Here is an 18,610-nt window from a genome sequence, read left to right on the forward strand (position 1 = left end):
GGGCCGATATATATTGACTCAAATAGCTGGATTGGATATCTGATGATATATGATAATGGAGCCGATCAATCCAATTCTATATTTATATATTTTATATACCTTATATACTGGATTTTAACTCCTGTTTAAGTTTCAACCAGTATGTTATTCCATTAAAAAAAGTTTACATTTCAACTGTAATCCCTGTTAATTTAGAAGATTTTTTTTTACTAAGTTGCTGGTGCACGATTTATTATTTTAATAATAAATAACAGTAAATTTTTATCTGATACATTTTGTTTTACAAAGTTAGGAAGTCAAGCCTGACGTTGCGTTACACATAAAAGAATGATCCCAGTCACTTCCACACAGTGAGGTATACAGATTATTAATTAAACACTGGTATCGGATCGGTACTCGGTATCGGCCGATACCCAAAGCCCAGGTATTGGTATCGGGACTGAAAAAGTCACATCGATGCATTCCTAATAGATTTACTATTGGAAATCAATTAATAACACAAAACAATGACAGGTACTGCATTTAGCATAAAAATATGCTCAAATCATAACATGGCAAACTGCAGCCCAACAGGCAACAACAGCTGTCAGTGTGTCAGTGTGCTGACTTGACTATGACTTGCCCCAAACTGCATGTGATTATCAAACAGTGTGCATGTCTGTAAAGGGGAGACTCGTGGGTACCCATAGAACCCATTTTCATTCACATATCTTGAGGTCAAAGGTCAAGGGAGCCCTTTAAAAATGGCCATGACAATTTTACCTCCAAATTTGGAGCGTTATTTAGCATCCTTCTCGACAAACTAGTATGACATGGTTGGTACCGATGAATTCCTTAGATTTATTTTCATATGATGTCAGTATCTTCTAGCTTTACAACTGAGCCCGCTACAACCTAAAAATCGCAAGTTGCGTCAATGCGTTAAAGAAAGTAGTGGCGTTTAAACAAATTTGCGTCAATGTTGACAGCCCTAATTTAAACCAATGAAAATGTAATGAGATTATGGAACATGCATATCTAGTATACCAGGTTGTGTATTGAGATAAGTATCACATATCCTTATTCTAAGTTTCTAAGAATATAAAACAGACTGTAGGCACTGACCTTTTTTTTAGATAGTTTTAGTTCACCTACTTTCAGGCGAGCGTAGAGGCCACCGATCGAACAAAAACACCCCGAGAAAAAAACTCCCATGAGACCTGAGATGCTGAACAAAAGGTCAATTCCACACTGTCAAAACACTGCAATGCACTGTATTCCACACCAGGCAAATAAAGGTGTAGATGACTACCAAATACCGTCCTACTAAAGCAGTCTAATAATCTGCTGAATCCAAGCTTCTGTTATAAGAAAGCAAACATATAAAGCAACCACCTGGCACTTGTCTCAGCAGAACAAAAGGGTAAGGAGGGAATAAACAAATGAAGGAGGAAGTAGGAGAAGATGCTTTACCCCCCCTCGACCTCGCGCTGCCAGAGACCCGGCTGCTACAGCTTGAGGAAGTGCTTACACAGCACATGTTAGCACAGAGATCTTCCCTGTACTCATTTATGACCCGGCGCGTGTCAGAAGACACAAGCTAGAAGATTTATTTAAACTACATCGTGGTGATGCCATTTCAGCATTTTTATAGCGAAAAAAATAAAAGAGTAGCAGCTCAATGTGCTACCATAATACCTTTACCTCCAATTACACCTGAGCTTAGCCTGCTAATCCAAACAGAACAAAACATGTCATAGTTTGGCTCTGGATTTAGCATCTAAAGAGACCTGTTAGGGGGGATAAAGCCAGGCTGAAAATATCCAGTAGTGTGTCTCTTAGTATGACTATAAATTTCAAGCTCCCATCTGGCTCCCAAAGGCCCGGGCAGTCAGCCCAGGTCGAGGCTCCTGCTGACTTCCCCGCGGAGAGATTTGACAGGCTGAGACTTTGAATCAACCGCTATCTGCCCTGAAACAGACATACATTTACACAGCAGTTGGCCAGCTCTCCCTTGGACAGCAATAAAAATAAATCCTCACTCTACGGCGGGGCCTGCACCCTTCAGTTATTTATCTGAAGCGTAGAGTAAAGGGCATGTTTGCGAATGTGGATTAGGGTCTGAATTTGTGCATTTCTTCCTCTGGGAGCCTTGCATTGAAGTCAGTATAACCAACAGATCTAATGGTGGTCCCATGGCAAGCCATTTGCACATCACTACCATGCGATACTCCATGTAGCCAAAAGCCCATGGGAACAAAGCCAAGTGGGCCTGACCTTTAGCTGAGGATTACCCCGGCACAGGCGACTAATGAGAGCACCTAAACCACAATAATGGCATGGAATAATAATAGCCAGCTCATGTCCATGTGGTAGCGCTAATGTGCGGTTAATGCTGAGAAGTTCCCTGCTGGGAGGAAGTCAATTAGACAGGAAGATTTAGCTTGTAAATGAGTTTTAATATGACGCGGGGAAATCATAAAATATCCCAGTCAGATATTTGCTGGAAGATGTCCTACTTCAAGGCCTAATTTACTCTACGAGGGGCATTTTAATTAGTTTTGGTTCTATTAAAGACTAGTGGTGCATTTGCACAACAGATATTGTTCTCCTGTTGCCACTAACAGGGACCAAAGTCTGTGGATCTGTAGTGTCAGTACCACGTGTGACCATTTGGGGTCAGTGTGGTACTGCAGCTCTCGTCATTACGGCAGACAGGAGGAGTGTTGCTTTGACTGGGGTTCTTGGAGTGCGACAAAATCTGCAGTGCTCACCTCTCTTATACCTTCTGTGCTTCGCTCTCACTGAGACAAACAAAAAGCACACTAGTGCCACGGCGAAGTATATCCCAAACATGAAATTCCCTTCTTTTGAAACGACAACAGGATAAGGGGCATAGAAAATTGCTGCCATGCAGAATCGTCACGGTGCCACCGTGCTGGAATTAATGTCAGATACCTCTTTCCATACCTTTTTTTCCGGATCGATACTTTGATAAATGGAATGAGGTCCTTTTAGACGTTTCTCTATAGCTTCTCAGTTGCTGCATTCCTAATTGATTAAAGTTATTGATTAGGCCTCCAGACTAAAAAAATCTGCCTCTATCTATCAGCCGTGGCCAACAGATATCATATTCGCAGCATAGTGGGGTCTCTGCCAAGCGAAGAGGCTGCTCACACGTATAAAATGAGCACGAAAGATTGAGTTAGGGCAAAAAACAGAGCCATCTATCTTCCGTGCACCTAGTTATGCAGGAGAGGAATCCCCCTATCTGGGCTCACACTCCGCAGCCACAGTAATTACTCACCACTGTGGGAGTGTGCGTAAGTTTTCCTCCGCCACTGTCTGCCTGGCTCCCCCGTTATCAGAGCCAGCAGACTCTTCCAGACTGGGCCGAGGTGTCCAAAGTGGCCTTCGCCCAGGAACTTAGCCGAGTCATGACTTCCCACCCCGCTGCTGCAGGCCGCACCCTGCTGCAAACTGGCTGAGAGAGGCAGCAAGGGAACAGCGTTTCCCCCTCCCCACTCCACTGGGAACGTGTGGGAAGTTAGAGCAGCAGCAGCAGCAGCAGCAGCCCTGGAGCTGGTAGTTGGTGGGGGATTCAGCGGCTTGCTCAGGGGCACGTTAGCAGGGTGTGTAACCCGCCAACATTGCGGCTTAAACAGAAGTCTTCAGGTTCTCGCTCGCTGCTCTTTTTAAGCTCCAGTAGGAATTTTAATTCACATAGCTTGAGGGAGATTATTTCTCGCTTTTTTGAAAATAACAACACTCACTCTGAAAGAAAATGCGGAGCTGATGCTCTGTGGCCTTCATCAAATAAAAGAGACAGAAAATGAATATGTAACAGGTGATTGACATTCAGTCATTTTGCATTTTGCAGATGTGTTGAATGAATGTTCTGTGTTCTTGTTCTGTATGAACACATCCAAAACAGCTTAATACTCGGTAGAGAAGCAGTTTATATACACATTTTTACAGTTCTCTGTTGTCAGTCAGATGGTTTCTGTAAGTGTACTGTATAATAGTAATGCATCTCCTCTTTAGTTCCTTTAGTTTTGGTCTTACTGAATACGTCCTTCAGAGTTTTTTTTTTAATTAGCCACACCAGCAGTCTGTCAGTCAGTCGGTCGGTCGACCCACCACTTTGGTGAAGACGTCTTTCTCAACAACTGTTGGATGGAGTGCCATAAAATTTGGTGCATGTATCCAATGTGCTCAGAGGATGGATCCTAATGATTTTGGTAATCGTCTGACTTCTCTTCTATCGCCTCTGTGAGGTTGACATTTTTGGATTTCAGTCAGATGTGTTAACAACTGTCCATGCAACCAGGTGCAGATATTTTAAAAAATCACATTCCCCTCAGTTACAACAATACCTAATGTTTACTAGGCCCACTACTTTTCATTGATCATTTTGCAGAAATGACAAGCAGTATACATATTATACGTAGTTCACTCCGAAATGTTCAGAAACAAGACTAGGGCTGAACGATTTTCAAGAGATTGCCAGGTACCACTAGATATTAAGGTATCCCACTGGATAAGCAAAAACGTCAGCAATCCATATGATAGTTATTGTGATATTTCATTCAGTTTGGACCAAAGTGTTGGATGCAAACGACCAAAAGATTAGTATTGCCATACCTAGAACCATGCTGCTATCATGGCTAATAATAAATAAATGTATATTTCTATCTATCTTTGCCTACAATACACAACATCTCACAAGTGACTTAAAAGGTAGGCTATTTTTCAGCCTGGACCCTATTTTCCCACGGGCTGCTATGGTGCGATTGGGGCAAGCTGGCACTGCCATTTACGTCCACTAAAAGTGCTTGTTATTGCCATGACAGGCTCTGATTGTTATTATAAGTGTCTGACATTATGGAAAGAGTCTCGCTCATCGACAAAATACAAAAAGCAGTCATAGCAAAGTACTATAGAGACAGGAACAGAGGGGAGGAAATCATCACAGCAAGACTTAGATTGGACCACACAGGTTTAAATGGCACTGTGTTTGTGCTGGGGAAAAGGAACTGTGAAAACTGTGGTTAAAGAAAATGTTGAATATTTTATTGCACTGTAACATGAAGTGGAAAGACAAAGATTGCATGATAAAGTCATTCAAACTGAGAGAAGAAGAGTCTCGCTCAAGGAGAAGTCTCATTCTGAAATCTTGCGAGGGGACGTGTTACCAGAAGGCAGCCGTGGAATATGAATGGAATACATCCATGGTGGAAACGCGAGTGCCAGTCGGGCAGAGTTTGTTGTGTTGGACTACAGAAGGCGTAGCTTAGTGTTATCTAAAATATTTTCAAGTCATGGCTGAATATTTAGATGGTTTTGACATTGTGGGTGGGGCATTTGAATTCGATGGCCTTCCGGATATTTCACAACGAGACTTCTCCTTGAGCGGGACTCGGACACAATAACAAACAGACAGGATCAAGTGAAAGGTAAAGAAAAACGCTTTATTTCTCTGTAGGGTTCTTTCCATAATGTTGTCAGACACTATTGTAACAATCTGAGCCTGTCCGTGGCAAAAACAAGCACTTTTAGTGGACATAACGCTGCGTTTAGCTGCTGCTGGTTATGACATTATCCCTCAATACTTGACCAGTTTCAAAAATTGTTGTCCCCATTAGTCACTTAGACACAAAAACTAAGGAAAGTAGGGTTGAAAGGTTGAAAAATACAGAATTTACCCTTTTACACAATGACACCCCATAACCAAAAAGAAGTTTATTCAAGTGTGCTATTACTATACTTGTTTTAAACTTAACATAAAAGAGTATACTTTCAGTTTACTTTTTATATACTAATTAGAGATATACATCATAACAAATATTTAAATAAGTATACTTGGCTCACACTGACAAGTATACAGAAAAGTCTAAGTATACTTGGTTTATGCTGACAAGTCTACAGAAAAGTCTAAGTATACTTGGCTTATACTGATAAGTATACAGAAAAGTCTATCCATACTAGGCTCATACTGACAAGTCTACAGAAAAGTCTAAGTATACTTGGTTTATTCTGACAAGTATACAGAAAAGTCTAACTATACTTGGTTTATTCTGACATGTATACAGAAAAGTCTAACTATACTAGGCTCATACTGACAAGTCTACAGAAAAGTCTAAGTATACTTGGTTTATTCTGACAAGTATACAGAAAAGTCTAACTATACTTGGCTTATACTGACAAGTCTACAGAAAAGTCTATCCATACTAGGCTCATACTGACAAGTCTACAGAAAAGTCTAAGTATACTTGGCTCATACTGACAAGTATACAGAAAAGTCTAAGTATACTTGGCTCATACTGACAAGTATACAGAAAAGTCTAAGTATACTTGGCTTATACTGACAAGTATACAGAAAAGTCTAAGTATACTTGGTTTATACTGACAAGTATACAGAAAAGTCTAAGTATACTTGGTTTATACTGACAAGTATACAGAAAAGTCTTAGTATACTTGGCTTATAGGCCTACTTGTACTTAATCTTTTGATCGAGATATACCTAAGAAAAGTATAATAATTAAGTATTCTTGCATAATAGGCCTACAGAAAGGTATACTTGGCTTGTAGTTGTGCTTACTTTTTGATAGAGTAGTCTGTTAAAGTGCATGATCACCATCCTCACACAAATATATATATATGTAATATATAAAAAAAATATGTAATAGGCTATTGCCACACACGTCCAATAACATTTTCATGCTCACAACAAGAATAAACAGATAAATCCTTCTTATATATGTTGCCAAAGACCTTTTGTTTGCCACGCTGTGGGTAATTATCACATTTTACTTCACCATGAATAATAAACATAAAAAACAGTTTATAAAAATTGTATAAACTGCTGTAGGTTTTTGGTCTTAGCATAAGTGTAGATGTTTCTTTCTGAGACTCCCCAGCTCCAGACTTATTTCTAGCTAATGCTGTTGATTGTTCTCCTCTACAGAGTGAGTGCTGCTCCACTTTTGTTTTTGAAGGTTGCAATATGTCTCATTTTTCCACCCTCAACTTTCATGAGGATATTTTCATTTCATCCTCTCTTGGGGCGAATAAAAATTTGGTCGCAAGTATTTTTTTTTTCTAAGTCATGCCAGGAGCAGGAGGAGAGAAAGCTTGTGTTTGCCAAGGCCGTGTGTATTTGCATACTGAGGAGAAGTGTGTGTGTGTGTGTGTTATCAGTGGGCTACATGCCTGTCACTGAATACCTTTTTCCCACACACATAACTACTGTGCGTGTATTGGCGCGGTGCCGCATTTGCAACCAGAATTAAACCCATTAGCGCAAACATGGTTTACACAGGCAGAGACAGTATTCACATTTTAGGATTGATGTCTGCGACTGTTGTCTCTGTTAACATTGTTAGTCCCTAATCGGTCCTGGTAGTGGCCCCAAATATCAGTAAACATACATCATCTGTTTACATGTGACTATCTGCCCAAAAACGTCTGTCTCATCAGTCTCATTAGAACAGCTCTCTGCTTCTCGTCTCAAACTGAGCTTATCGCTCGGGGTGAGGAGTGTGGGGTCGTTGGGGCATCAGAGGTTAAAGGTCACTGACACAGTGTCTGGGAAAAATGCGGTACAGGGTTGTCAAGGAGACGACGATGAGCAGCAAACACCCTTTCCTGATTTTTCAGAGAGGATCCAGCCGTGATTCACGGCAGGCGGAGTATTGTGTGTGTGTAATGTGGGTGACGGGGGAGCTTATTAAATCTGCCAACACAAAAACAAGGCATGTGTGTTAGGAGTGTGGGGGGTTTAGAAGGGAGATACGCAGGGAGGGGAGGTGTGTGCTGAGATGCTGAGCAAGCGGGGCGAGCGTTTGACAGCGCAGCACATTGTGCCTGGAAAATTGGGAGGGGGAACATGATGAAATGTATCAGTAAAGACAGGCAGGTACGGCGCTGCAGCCTCCAGCTGTCAGTCTTACATCATGCGAGTGGGCGCCGCATGCACGTATTGCAGTCGTACACACTCATTTGAGCAACCCTCCCACGGCATTTACATCAATTTTCTGATTATGCAGTCTCTCATTCCGCAGCTACGGGAGGTGTGTGATAAAAGCCTCGGCGTTACACGTTCACACGGCCTTATTACGTATAGCAGACATTTTTATATCCCCTTTGTTCTCGCGCAGTCTGTGTCGCCTCCATTCACGTGTCTGTCATCATTTGGAAAGAAGACCTTATAAAAGCTGCTTATTAAAGGGCTGACTCAGCTTCTTCGTCTTCCTGCAGATGTGACACCTGGTTCATCAACCCGGGAAAAGAATTGCCTCATTGTTTCCATGAAGTGTTATAGTGAGTGTGTGCCTACCTACCCACACATATGACTCTATTTGCTCGCCCCCGGTCTGCTTTGCTCTCCCCGGTGCTGTTTGTTAGCATGCATGCTGCAGCGGCGAGCTGGTAATTAGCCCTGAAGGCCCCCTCCCTGCGTTGTCTGCCTGTTTGTTTACGATGGCAAGAAGCAGATTCCCTCCTGAGAGTCGGGAGGCGTCATTCAGAAGTGTGCTCAAGAGACGGAGCAGACGGTGTCAAATGAAAAAGATATAGGAAATTCCTGACTCATGCAGAAGAAGAGGGGAGGAGGAGGTGGGGTTGGGAGGAAGTCGACAGATTTGTAGGGATCAAGGTGCTGTGATCAAACCTGGTGGTGTCTTTTACTGATGTTTTTCAACCGTGTTTATCACTTCCATCCAAATGGAATTAGAGCAGATGTTTGAAGTAGTGTTGGACTGACTTGTGGGGGGTTTGAAGGCAGAAGTTCTTTTAAATACAGCTGCCACCACTTCAGGCCAAATATTATACAAAATTTCCTCATTTACCTCTACTGGTGTCTGACCATGCCAATAGTTTGGGTTTTATCTGCACAGATTTTGAGATAAATGTTGTGATCTAAGATGTATTGCAAGATGGAGATGAAGGGAATTTCATCAGTTAATTTCTCTATATGATATTCAGAGCGTTATTATAGCATCAAACAACTATTTTGCTATGTAAAGATATATAGAGGAGTAATGGAGTCTACCTGAGCAGAGAATGAAGTTGCTCTCCCTCTGTGTGTTGTAATTCGAGCTTCTCTGTGCTTTGTTGACTGGCTGGCCCCACATGCGTTTTAGTGAAGTGGCCTCATTGGCTGGCTCATGGCCGCCGCTATGCACTGCGCTCATATGGCGTTTACAGCTGATAACGCCACCCCGACCAACAACGTCGTCACAAAAGCAACACGGATCCAGTATCCTAGCCCGTCGGCGTTCAATACCGGTGCACAAGGCACTGTTACCGGGCTTTCCATTAACTACAATGTAATCCCATCTGCTGCAACAGTAAACGCACAGGGAAAGTGCTGTGGTGATGTAGTTTAAAGAGCGAAAGAGGCAGGTGGAAGTAGTGGTGGATGGGTCCAACAAACACAAGGCTTTCATCCAGGAGACCGCTGTTTGTGTCCCGCTAGTTAGGTTTAATTTTCACGTTACAATCAGCTGTTCGTTCGTGTTCCGTTTTCACAACGCTCAGTGTCATTTTCACTGTACAAACGTAGTAATTTTAAAGCCCATCCATGTTGTTTTTTCTAAACCTAACTAAGTGGTTTTATTGCCTAATCCTAAGAAAGTGTTTCTGTTGAATTCGCAACATTAAGCATGTGTTTACTGCGACCGAAAAGTTACGCCGAGGGCTTGTTAAGCATGTGTTTACTGGAAAAGTGACGCCGAGGGGTCTGACAAAGCGTCAGTATATTACAAGTTGGGATGATAACGCGGTGGGTTTCCTCTCAGGTTAACAGTGTTAGCTCGGTCAGCGCTGTTGCCATTGTTTGCACTGTTAGCACTGTTAGCACCGTTAGCTGCGAGCCGCAGGCTCAGCCGTCGCCATGTTGAGAGCCGTGTGGAGGCAATAGAAATGCTCTAAATTTTTTATTTAGCACCTTTAAAAATACATTGTGCCTTTAACTTTAATTCTCCCTTCCATGCATAATAATGAAAACAAAGCAAAAAGAGTGGCATCATGCTGCAGTGCTGTAATTTTGGGAGTTGGAACAACAACTTGTTGACTACCCTTTTTCCTGATAACTGAAATGTATTGATTTATTGATTTTGACAGGCTACACATCATATTACAAAAGGGAGACATCCTCAAAATGATTTTTCTGTTATTTAATAATTAATATATATATATATATATATATATATATATTAATTATTGCACTGCAAAACATCTTTATCTTAAAACTACTTTGTTCTGTCTTGTTTCAAGATGCTCATTCTTATACAAACTTTGGCTGTGACAGAGAAGACTCATCCACCCAAGGCCCATTTACACAATATATTCCCGTTTCCTGATGAAAGATGATTCTCACTAAGAATAGCAGTCCATCATACATGTTGTGAACTGGTTCTTTATGGTTTGACAACGCTACCTTTAGACACACGGAAAGTTCTTAATATTAAGATTCATTCAAAGGTCTGTATGTTAAATTCTCATCTTACATGTTAAGACAGAAGAAGAGAGCCAAGGTCCTGCTCACGAGTACTTAACACCGCGTTGAACGCCTCAAACCTCCCTCCTGCCGCTCTACCAATCTGTCGAGTGTGTGTGACAGTGTGTGTGTTTGTGTGTGTGTGTGTGTGTGTGTGTGTGTGTGTGTGTGTGTGTGTGTGTGTGTGTGTGTGTGTGTGTGTGTGTGTGTGTGTGTGTGTGCGTGTGCGCGACTGTCAATATCACCCACGAGGGTTCCCCTGCCGTCCCGCTGATGCGGATTAAACATTCATGATCATGTTTATTAATGACCAGCAGTCATCAGGGATCTCCAGGCTGTCACACACACAAACACACACACACACACACATGCACACACATAAGCAAATACACAATTTTTTTTAAATCACACACGCTCACACACATTTGCACTTTCTCTCGTACACCTACACAATCTTCATCTCCTTCACACTCTCTCTCTCACACACACACAACCTCTTCCTACAGTATTATCCCACCCACACATATGGCCACTTTCTCTCTTGATCTCACACACACTACACACTAGCACCTTCACATGCACCGAGAAAGAAAACACACACACCTACCTACAAAGATGCTACAGTACATTCATGAAACACACACTCCTGAATAAATCTGTCTTCATGTTTTTTAATTTGGCAGTAAGGTCTGAAGTGTGTGTGTGTGTGTGTGTATCTGTGTATAATATGGATCCGCTGGACTGTTAAATAGAAAAAGAACAGATTTCCTGTCTCTCTGTCTCTCCGGACCGCCGTTCTGAACTCTCCCAAGGGTGGAGGGATGGACTTGGAGGGGGGGGGACCTCACTGAGAACATCTGTGACGGCCGGCCCCAGCAGAGACTGCAGTGTGACAGGGCCTATCCACAGCAGATGTCACACCAGTGTGTGAGAGAGTGTGTGTGTTATCAGGTTTTAGAAGTCCATGACCTCGAGAAGATGTAGAGGAAATGCTCTCTACACTCTCACACTGTTTTACTTCCTGTCCCTCTTTTTATTTCTTGTGGAGATGTAGTTGTAAACATGACAATAGATGATCACCCTATAATTATTATTATTATAAAATCAAACATGTAATCCCTTTGTCTTTCCTCCTTCATCCCCTTTTCCCTCCACGCTATACTTCGGGCCAATTTTTCCTTTTGTCATGTGATGTAAAAACCGTTACATGCTTTGCCCCGCAGCCTCAGCAAATGAAATGAGTGATGAGCAGAGCTGACGCTGCACTCCTCACATCGTACCCATCTCATTTCTGCATCTATTCTCTCTTCCATCTTCATGGTTGGACTTTCCCCCCTTATTCCCCCTTCTTCCATTCCCCCAAGATTTCCCCTCATTATTATTTCGCTCTGCTTGCTCTCCTTATCCTTTTATCCCTCTGACCATTTGCCTCTCACCTCTCTCTCTACCTCTTGTTCTCCACTCTCCATCCTTTTTTTCTTTTTTACTCCCAAGTGAAGCGAGTCTGGTTGCAATCTGGTCCCGATTCCCTGGTAATCTGAGCCTCTCAATGGGAGCCTGGTTCATAAAACCAACTAAAAATGCAGTTTAAAAAAAGAACATGAAGGTTATTTTTAGGTTTAATTTCCATCATGTCCATGAGAGAGGCTATAGAGAGAGCAGTACATTACCCTTCTAACGGGAGGGAATTCACCTTAAATGAATAATCTAGGATTGTCAATCGATTAAAATATTTAATCACGATTAATCACATGATTGTTCATAGTTAATTGCGATTAATCGCAAATATAAAGCAAATTATTTTCTTCTCAAAATGTACCTTAAAGGGAGATTTGTCAAGTATTTAATACTCTTGTTATCAACATGGGAGTGGGCAAATATTCGTGCTTTATGCAAATGTTTGTATATATTTATTACTGGAAATTAATCAACAACACAAAACAATGACAAATATATAACTTTGACAGCCCTAGAATGAACCCTTTTAAAGGAAATCACCAGTTAGTTGGCATTTTTTAAGATGAGAATATAAATTATAAAATGACCATGTCTCCATGGTTGAACTCCTCATAACACTTTTAATTTTCTATGTTGTTTGTAAAACTCAAAAAGTGAAAAACAGATGTTTTAGTAGCTGTAAAGATACATGTAAGGCTTTTAATGCAATAAATCTGCCAAAATGTGATGGAATTAACATTGTTTTAAACAGTAAGGGACTACTTTTTCTGTTTTTGCGTACTTCTAAATGTGTGGTTGCATTTGAGATAGCCTGGCTGCCTGAATACTTACACATAATTGTTTTAATGGTATTTCATTTAATCCGTATTAAAAATAAAACACAAATAGCTTTTTTCCTGCTGAAACGGCAGTCTTCTTACTTTGGATAGTGTTGCTTTTTCAGCACAGTGTATGCTGACGAGAAAGGAGAATGCCAGAAGTAATAATAATAATATATCAGAGAAACATGGACGAGTACGTGCATGCACTGTACAATATAATTAAGTAACATCTCTGCAACGAATGCTGTCTGTGGGAAGCTTGAGTCAGAGAAGTGATGCAACATTTGAAATGAGACTGAGAAGTCAAACTAAACAGAGTCAGGGAGTGATAATCAAACAAAACTTAAAAATGGAAGCTATAAGTTCAGAACAGGAGTCAGTGATGACCTTGGTGGGGAAAGCAGAGGAGGGTCAGGGGGTCGATGCAGAAGGTCTGACGGGGTGAAGGAGGGAGTCGTAGCTAATGAGTAGTAAGCAGACGGTCTGCTCCTCTGCCAACCACTTTCTTTCTACCCTCATCTTATTCCTCCCCCCTCTTCCTGAGTAGTCACGTGGGACACCAGGGAGAAAATGAGAAACATGAATCTGGCACTCGTCTCGAGTGTGTTAGGAAGGTGATCCTGGTCAGACCAGACCATTCTGGGCTGGGATGGGGAGTAAAGTGGTGGAGGCAGAGAGGGTAACAGACAGAGGACGGGGGAGGGAGCTGAAGACATACACCAGTTAAAAAATGTTTTCCACTTTATTATAACTTAGATCTTATTTTCATAGTTTTGTTGCCATGCAAATTGTGAGCAGGTATAGGATTGAGTATACAGCTACATAAACACAGGAATAACATTTCATTTGAAACAAACAGCTTTCATCATCATCATAATTAGAGGGTCAGCTACACAGCAAAGTAACCAACGCACCAATTAGTGGTGTGTGTCGCCTGTAAAAGAGGTCTGACGATCACTCTTTAATGAATGCTTTGTGGTTTATATTATACGGGATGTGGATTGGTACGTTTTTAAAGTTTAATATTAGCCTAATATAGCTGATGTGGCCAGCGTTTATATTTGGAAACGTACTCTCGTCTGCTGTTCAGTTCAAATGGGGCAAAGATGAAGTTCGAAAAGGTACATTATTTGCATCTGCACAAAACTACCAGACTTGTCTGCAAGGGGATTTTAAAATATTATTACCATTAATATTCAGAGCTGTTATGAAATTCTTGTTTTTCACTGTTGAGATGATTCCTGTTATGCAATATTCAATTGACCCAGTTTAATCCATGCTTTAGTGTTAAAATGGAGCAGTGTCCTAGAAACACATAGCTTGACTGTTAAATTAACCTTCGGCTAAATTGCTATAAGTCATACTGAGACCAGCTACCAAAAAAAACCCAAAAATGATCCACTGACACAAACTTCATCAACAGGAATAAATCAAATGATAAAATATGTAAATTTGTGCTAGAGAATAATTAGAGGGTTATTAGTTCTGAAGAAAAGCAGGCCAAACCTGCCAGGAAAGACAGGGTTGTTCGTCTGTAATGAGCATGGCCGGATTAACCTGCTTTGGGGCTTCAGGGTAAAATAATAAACCCCTCTTTCCTTCTATTCTCTATGCAGTTTGTATAGCCTTTATTGTGGGTGGGCAATATATTGAATATTTTCCATGTATTGCGGCTTGTTGTATGTAGGATGTAGTGTTTTTGTATCTAAAGGGAAGCAGGTTAATAGGGAAAGGGCCTGGAGAGGGCACAAGTGATGCGCTAAAGCGGTTTTATATGTATTGAGGTCAGAAAAGATAATAGAAGATGCCAGCCTCCACTTAGACGTTACCGCTTTCAATAATCGCCACGGTCTCTGAACATAATGACACATACTGGTTTTGAACTGCTCGTGGGAAGAATGAACATGTAAGTCCATTCTGTATAAAAAAAAGCTCTGTTTTCGCTGTCTACTTTTCTCTTTTTAGAGCATGCCACTTATTTCTCCGACTGCTGTTTTCTTGTCTTGTCTCTCCTGTGTGTGTGTATCTCACTCACTGACGCCAGTCGCGATGCTTATCAGAATGCACACATTTGATTGGCTGAATGAATAGCATCACGTGATGCAAGATGTAAGATTTACAATGCGTGCAATTGGTCTATGAGTTTCCTGGGCCGCTAAACCAGTGACATAAAGGCTAGAAAAGCTGTGCCGGTTAAAACAGAAATGCTCTAATAATTCTCAATAATTTATCGGTTATATGTCCGATATATATAATATATTACGATATAGCCTGAAAATATTGAGATATTATTTATAAGCCATATGGCCCAGCCCTAGCCCTTATACACTATAACACCGTCCCTGGGTTTACTGTTAGGTAAACTTGATTATGTTGCATGAGATATGCAAAATATAAGTTTAAAAAAAAATAACATTTTTTAAACAAGCCATTTTTAGTTAAATTTGAACAAACTATTTGACACACAGTGAGCCTGCAGCTTTTCCGAACCTCTTGAGTTCCTGGGCCCTCCAGCAGTTGCGCACGTTGGTAACATCGGTATGCACTCAAATGCTTCCTATGACCTCCCAAATCACCAGACCTAAACAACATTAAACCTGTTTAGGAAGGAGAGACCTGGAGCCTTTCGTTCTTATAGAAACTAAGCTCCAATATCCTGTTACCCACAGTGCAGGATTTGCACAGCAGCGACACAAGGACGTCAAGCTCTTTTGAAGGGAATGTATAATATACTACATATATCATTTACTATTTGATGTTTCCGTTATTTTGTCCACTACCTGTACATACTAACACACACTCCCAGTTGTCTTCTAGACATAGATGCTCTGCCCTGTCTATGGAGACACTCTGTTGTCAAATCAAACACACATGCGCGCACACACACACATCACAGCACACAGGAGAACTAATCCAATTTCACAGCCCAAATGAAAAGAGTCTCGCATGCACACATCCATTAGCTATTATTAGCTAAACTGGCTAATAGGTAAACACACACACACACACACACACACACACACACACACACACACACAAAGGGCTGCTGTAGAAAAAAGCAAACACCAGGGGAGACCTGTTGCTGCAAAATGGAAATGTGAGTTGAGTGCTTTTCACAGCTCTCCCATGTGGATACACAATCCAAGAAGCACACCCTTTGAAATGGACCTAAATACCTAAATATTACCATAACTCACCGCTTTAGAAGCTCTAGTGACATGTAATGTTTAAAGTCTATAATTTTCTTGATGCGTTGTTTAGACAGCCTTGTCATGTAGACCAATTTTCTCAGAGGACTGCAGTTGTTGTCATTGTGAAATTGACTTGATTTGATAGCAACTGTTGCTACACCTGTCAGCTTTCTGTTCTCGCACGATATCCTACATGTACAGTTTACTAATATAATAACTAATAACTCACTCTGTATACTCTAATAACTTACTTTTAGCTCCATTAGCTGCCTAAAAACACTCTCTCCGGTTGACTTATATTTTTATTTTTTCCAGTCAACTTATTTTGAAACGAGAACCCTGTAAAAAGGTCCAAAATATACACAATATTGATGTCTACATACTGTATAGGCTATGACATTGTGCTAAAAGACTGAGGCTGAGGCTACATGTCTAAAAGGCTAAAAGTTTGCATCCTCACCAGTTCATGATCCATGATGACCATCTAGCTAAAAGACACAGAAATAAAGAAAGTTTAACAGCATGTTTCTTGTGTTGCAGGGTGGAGAGAAATAGTTAGTGTAGTGTTTTAGTTTTAACATTAAAAAGACAAGGCTTTTAGGACGAAGACTAACCGATGTGTGGCAATGTAGGCTATGCTAAATTGGATAACGCTGGCTAGAGTTGCTGGTGTGTAAACTTCCCACAAATCCAATAGAGTGCTCCAGGGATGACGTTTTTTGTAGGCCAACCAGGAAGTTAGCATCGCCCTGGGTTCCCTCGACAAAAGGCCAATGGGATTTTTCCATTGGGTTTTGGATTTTTGCAGAAGATAAGCTCTGTGGGAAACACATGTTTATGATACTTACACGTTTTGTTCAGTAAGATAATCTTCACATATGAACACCACTTTTAGGATTTTTGATGTGTAAATGCAATCGGCAGAAGTAAAAAGCTAACGTTTAGGCTGTAAACTAACTACACCACGGTCACATGAGCGCGAGTATAGCCTACACACAACATTTTTAAAACACATTCAAAATTCTCAAGTGGGATATTTATTGATGTATTTTATGTCGTAGAACAAAACATTCAAATCTCATCTTAAGCTTGTGTTAACTACAGACCTTATTTCAGGCATCTAACTAAAAACCCATTCAAAAAACCCATCGACTTCCAGACGAGGGAACCGGAAGTGCTAAAACGCTAACTCATTTCCGGGTTTTAGGACTCATTCCTATAGCACTCTATTAAGAGCAATCCATTCCTCGTACTTTTGTTCTTGTTTTTTGTAAAGGTTAAAAAACTACTGTTACCACTGTCCAAACTATGTTAGGTATCGCTCTAACAACTTGCGGAGAAATCGAAAGCTTGTCAGACCTGCCATAATAACTTAAGTTTATCCCCAAGGAGACATAAAGAGCCTAAAACACAGCATGGAAATGTGAGTTTACCAGCACACAGACTAATCCGTTGTTGCCATGCATGCCTCCACGCATGTAAACAAACCAGTCCAGACAGTTTGTGGGGGAAGTATCAGCTTTCCATTAACAACTCCGGGTCATTCATTTCCTACTTTGTTTAAAACCTGAGCTGCCAGACGAGACAACCGCCTCGCTTGGGTTTGGTGCTTTTCACTGCGTCGCCGCACTGGTAGGTGATGATTTTGTGGGAAAAAGACTCGGAGCAGCAGCGTGACTGTTTCTAATTAAGAAAGTGAAATGAGCAGATTTTTAACAAGGTAATTTTAACAGCCCTGTGCTGCCCTCCCTTCACATGGGTGTGAAAGTGTTTCTCAGCGGGGAACGAGGAGGTAATGGGTGTGGGAACGTTACTTTGGTGGATCGGCTGAGGGACAACGGCAGTGCTAATGGCGCAATAAGAGGCCCATTTGTTTCTAACACCTTCGATATTATAATGGGGGAGCCACGAAGGCCGGTAATATCACGTTCATGGCTACATTAATAGGTGACAAAGTTATTATGTGGTTGAACGTTGCAATTAAAGAACGCAATTAACACGTTTTGTCATACCCAGCCATCAACTTTCTGATACGAGCTGTCTGTTGTCTGAATTGTAGGGCTTGTTTTCAGTTTGTCTGTTTGTTGCCCCCTTATTGAATTAGAATGAGCAGAATTTAGCTTCAGCGCAGCCCAATACTAATCACATTACACTTCAGAGTGAATGATTGCATTTGGCTCATTGGAATCAGCCGTTGCCATTTTTCACTGAATAGTGCTTTTGATTTTCAACGTACGCTTGATGCCTTGTAATATGTTATTCTCATTTGACTCAATTTGAGCTTATGATAACTCAATAAAGTGTCCCTGTGTTTGCTCTGGATTCCCCTCCGCTGGCCTCTGGCTGCGAGGCTGTGGTCGCAAGTCATTCGACCAGGAGTGAAGAGATTTGAAGCAGCTTAAATTGTCACGCCAGCCCACAGCTACACGCTGCTTCTTTTCCTTATTCTCTTTCTGCGAGTCTATAAAAGACGAGGCTTGTCCAGTCCTGATCTTTCTTTCATAAAGTCTTCTCCCCGCAGTCTCTCAATCATTTATATCCTTTCCTCTCTCATGTGGGACGTATTTGGCTACTTACTCTCAACTTTGTCATTGTCAATTCTGCCCTACATTCAGTTAAAGAAGATGTAAAAAATAGGCACTCTGGTGTTTTCTTGGGTG

The 18,610-nt window shown here is 41.2% G+C and overlaps 1 protein-coding gene across 1 annotated transcript in view; it reads left to right on the forward strand.

Moving 5' to 3' along the window:
• The window catches only part of tiam2a (TIAM Rac1 associated GEF 2a), a 108,733-nt gene that overhangs the window by 1,724 nt on the left and 88,399 nt on the right, over positions 1-18,610 (forward strand). The window lies entirely within an intron of this gene.

The sequence above is a fragment of the Sebastes umbrosus genome, chromosome 16, assembly GCF_015220745.1.
Source record: "Sebastes umbrosus isolate fSebUmb1 chromosome 16, fSebUmb1.pri, whole genome shotgun sequence".
NCBI classification, from domain to species: Eukaryota; Metazoa; Chordata; class Actinopteri; order Perciformes; family Sebastidae; genus Sebastes; species Sebastes umbrosus.